Source organism: Schistocerca nitens, chromosome 6, assembly GCF_023898315.1.
Source record: "Schistocerca nitens isolate TAMUIC-IGC-003100 chromosome 6, iqSchNite1.1, whole genome shotgun sequence".
Classification (NCBI taxonomy): domain Eukaryota; kingdom Metazoa; phylum Arthropoda; class Insecta; order Orthoptera; family Acrididae; genus Schistocerca; species Schistocerca nitens.
Genome location: NC_064619.1, coordinates 225964881 through 225969949, shown reverse-complemented (window position 1 = coordinate 225969949; position 5069 = coordinate 225964881).

Genomic DNA, 5069 nt, shown 5'->3' with positions numbered 1-5069 from the left:
CAGTTTCAATCTGCAGTTCATAACCAATAGATTGTGGTCAGAATCCACATCTGCCCCTGGAAATGTCTTACAATTTAAAACCTGGTTCCTAAATCTCTGTCTTACCATTATATAATCTATCTGAAACCTGTCAGTATCTCCAGGCTTCTTCCATGTATACAGCCTCCTTTCATGATTCTTGAACCAAGTGTTAGCTATGATTAAGTTATGCTCTGTGCAAAATTCTACAAGGCGGCTTCCTCTTTCATTCCTTCCCCCCAATCCATATTCACCTACTATGTTTCCTTCTCTCCCTTTTCCTACTGACGAATTCCAGTCGCCCATGACTATTAAATTTTCGTCTCCCTTCACTACCTGAATAATTTCTTTTATCTCGTCATACATTTCATCTATTTCTTCATCATCTGCAGAGCTAGTTGGCATATAAACTTGTACTACTGTAGTAGGCATGGGCTTCGTGTCTATCTTGGCCACAATAATGCGTTCACTATGCTGTTTGTAGTAGCTAACCCGCACTCCTATTCTTTTATTCATTATTAAACCTACTCCTGCATTACCCCTATTTGATTTTGTATTTATAACCCTGTAATCACCTGACCAAAAGTCTTGTTCCTCCTGCCACCGAACTTCACTAATTCCCACTATATCTAACTTTAACCTATCCATTTCCCTTTTTAAATTTTCTAACCTACCTGCCCGATTAAGTGATCTGACATTCCACGCTCCGATCCGTAGAACGCCAGTTTTCTTTCTCCTGATAACGACGTCCTCTTGAGTAGTCCCCGCCCGGAGATCCGAATGGGGGACTATTTTACCTCCGGAATATTTTACCCAAGAGGACGCCATCATCATTTAATCATACAGTAGAGCTGCATGTCCTCGGGAAAAATTACGGCTGTAGTTTCCCCTTGCTTTCAGCCGTTCGCAGTACCAGCACAGCAAGGCCGTTTTGGTTAATGTTACAAGGCCAGATCAGTCAATCATCCAGACTGTTGTCCCTGCAACTACTGAAAAGGCTGCTGCCCCTCTTCAGGAACCACATGTTTGTCTGGCCTCTCAACAGATGCCCCTCCGTTGTGGTTGCACCTACGGTATGGCCATCTGTATCGCTGAGGCACGCAAGCCTCCCCACCAACGGCAAGGTCCATGGTTCATGGGGGGCTGACATCATTACAGAGAGTAAATTTTAATACATGCCACAGTTTTCTTGCTCTCAAAGACGGAAAAATAAGAGTTACAACTGTTCTTACCACTTGCCCCTCGAGACTCAGATTCAAGGAAACAGTGGACCGCTGGGTTCTTCGCCGTCTTGACACAGAGAAGTAACTCGAGCAAATAGGTATTATACCCGGTTACCATCTTCCCCCGATTCACTGTATGTGACACCTGCTCAATCACTTCGTTGTTATTTACCATTTTCGACCGTAGTGGATACTGACCTTGAAAGACCAAAACTTCAGCCTTATATAGATAAAACATCTACATCTAGATCTACGTGATTACTCTGCTATTCACAATAAAGTGCCTGGCAGAGGGTTCAATGAACCACCTTCATGCTATCTCTCTACCGTTCCATTCTCGAAAGGCACGCGGGAAAAACGAGCACTTAAATTTTTCCGTGCGAGCCCTGATTTCTCTTATTTTATCGTGTTGATCATTTCTCCCTATGTACGTGGGTGCCAACAGAATGTTTTCGTGATCGGAGGAGAAAACTGGTGATTGAAATTTCATGAAAAGATCCCGTCGCAACGAAAAACGCCTTTGTTTTAATGATTGCCACTCCAATTCACGTATCATGTTTGTGACACTATCTCCACTGTTTCGCGTTAATACAAAACGAGCTGCCCTTCTTTGTACTTTTTCGATGTCATCCGTCAGTCCCACCTGATGCGGATCCCACACCGGACAGCAATACTCCAGAATAGGGCGGACAAGCGTAGTGTAAGCAGTCTCTTTGGTAGACCTGTTGCACCTTCTAGGTGCCAATGAATCGCCGTCTTTGGTTTGCTCTACCCACAATATTACCTATGTGATCGTTCTAATTTTGGTTATTTGCAAATGTAATGCCTAAGTATGTAGTTGAATTTACAGCATTCAGATTTGTGTGAATTACCGCGTAATCTAAATTTAGCTGATTTCTTTTAGTACTCATGTGAATAACTTCACACTTTTCCTTATTCAGGGTCAATTGCCACTTTTCGCACCATACAGATATCTTACCTAAATCATTTTGCAAGTCGTTTTGATCATGTGATGACTTTACAAGACCGTAAATGACAGCATCATCTGCTAACAATCTAAGACGGCTACTCAGATTGTCTCCTATGTCGTTGATATAGATCAGGAACAATAGAGGGCCTATAACACTTCCTTGGGGAACTCCTGAAATTACTTCTGTTTTACTCGATGACTTTCCGTCTATTACTACGAACTGTGACCTTTCTGACAGGAAATCACGAATCCAGTCGCACAACTGAGGCGATACTCCGTAGGCACGCAGTTTGATTGGAAGACGCTTGTTAGGAACTGTGTCGAAAGCCTTCTGGAAATCTAAAAATATGGAATCAGTTTGACATCCTCTGTCGATAGCACTTATTACTTCATGAGTATAAAGAGCTAGTTGTGTTTCCCAAGAACGATATTTTCTGAATCCGTGCTGACTATGTCAATAAAGAAGGAATATAATAAAAAACTAATCACTAGCTACTTCATTTCAATGCTGCTGCTTTTTCAGAGACGGTCTACTACACACAACGAGTGCGAGTAGTTCTACGCAGTCCGTAGAACTCGAATGCAGCTCAGCAATTGTATGAAGTCGCATACGCCGCTCCCGTAATTCAGCGCTGCCTTCGTCTTGTGCATCTCTCTCTCTCTCTCTCTCTCTCTCTCTCTCTCTCTCTCTCTGTTCCGCTGGAATTCCGTTCTGCCTCTCAGCGATCCTCCAGACCGGCGTGCCCACTCCACCCACCCTCCCCGTTCCTTGGTGGTATTACAACTTGCAGCCGCTCGTCCCTCTACTCGCGAGCCCACGTTTCAAAGAGTTCCACGAGTCCTGCCGAGGTCCTTGTTAATGCTCCACGGAGAACGCGCCTCTGGGCGGAGCGCTTGATCATTCGCTACTTGACTCCCACCATTCCGCGACCGGCACTGCATTCTCTCTGCGAAGAAACACTCGTTTGTTTCAGCCCGCGTACTCGCAACTTCGGGCGAGCTATTGTGGTGTAAGTACAAACCTACGTCTTCGTTCAGTCCGTGCTTTTGTAATTCGTCATGTATTCGAACCGAAACGTCTCGTATCTACAAAAAGTTGAATGTTCTCTCAACTGTGACGTCAGAGACTGAGAGACGTCATACGAGTCCTCATTTGCGCTCAGTTGCCATTACGTGCTCTTACGTTACATTTATACTACGCGTACCAAATCTGATATGTTCTGAGAGATGAAGTCTCGTTACTGAATACCGTATATCAAACCGAATTTCCGTTGGCTTATTACAGAGTCAAAATCTGGCTCAATTATTTTCACAGGTTAATTTTACTCGCGAGAGAGTGTAACAGAAAAGTCGGTAAATTTTAGCTGGCAAGGACTCGAAAAAACAGTCCTTACATCTCACGAGCACCTGCTTAAAGCCGGCCGAAGTGGCCGTGCGGTTAAAGGCGCTGCAGTCTGGAACCGCAAGACCGCTACGGTCGCAGGTTCGAATCCTGCCTCGGGCGTGGATATTTGTGATGTCCTTAGGTTAGTTAGGTTTAACTAGTTCTAAGTTCTAGGGGACTAATGACCTCAGAAGTTGAGTCCCATAGTGCTCAGAGCCATTTGAACCTGCTTAAAAAATTCCAAAACAGTCTCCTATGGCAGCAGTTTCGAATATTCTCCAGTCCATATGTGTCTTGAGGAGATAAAATTAATCAAATAAGTGGTTGTGTACTAGCTATCATTCTTACCAAGCTACATCTGCAAATATCTGATACAATAAACAGTAGCCTCGGCGCATACTTAATAGAATATACGCAAATGTGAATGAATTTAACTATTTAGAATGGTGCAATAAACAGGGTGTAAAAGAAACTACGAGGGTGTGATGAAAAGTAAGACTCCGAGTGTTTTATTCGGTCGGACGTATATCGTATCATGCATATTACTCGGTCGACTTTCCTGCTTCGGTGACACGAGCTGCAACGCTCCGCCGCTAGATGGCACCGAATTGTGGCGTGCAACATGGCGTTGTTTAACGTTAACTATGTCGGCGCTTGAGAAACAACGTACTGTAATTGAGTTTCTAACCGCAGAAAACAAGCCTCCTATTGAAATCCATAGAAGAATGAAATGGAGTGTATCGACAGCAGTGATATGCAACGGTGGGTTGTTTGTGCTCGTAATGACAAACACCACCTGTATAACACAACACATGCATGTTTGCATGCTTGCATTCAATATTCTGTCGGTTGCGCCGGTTATTAGAGTACCAGCATTCACATTTGCAATAGCTTATTCCGTGCATACATCAGCCTATGATCTTGAAGTGTCGATCACTCAAATATGTGATCTAGACAAATGTCTTCCCGAAATTTCGTTGTTGTTGTTCTTGTTGTTGTGGTCTTCAGTCCTGAGACTGGTTTGATGCAGCTCTCCATGCTACTCTATCCTGTGCAAGCTTCTTCATCTCCCAGTACCTACTGCAACCTACATCCTTCTGAATCTGCTTAGTGTATTCATTTCTTGGTCTCCCTCTACGATTTTTACCCTCCACGCTGCCCTCCAATGCTAAATTTGTGATCCCTTGATGCCTCAAAACATGTCCTACCAACCGATCCCTTCTTCTAGTCAAGTTGTGCCACAAACTTCTCTTCTCCCCAATCCTATTCAATACCTCCTCATTACTTACGTGATCTACCCACCTTATCTTCAGCATTCTTCTGTAGCACCACATTTCGAAAGCTTCTATTCTCTTCTTGTCCAAACTAGTTATCGTCCATGTTTCACTTCCATACATGGCTACACTCCATACAAATACTTTCAGAAACGACTTCCTGACACTTAAATCTATACTCGGTGTTAACAAATTTCTCT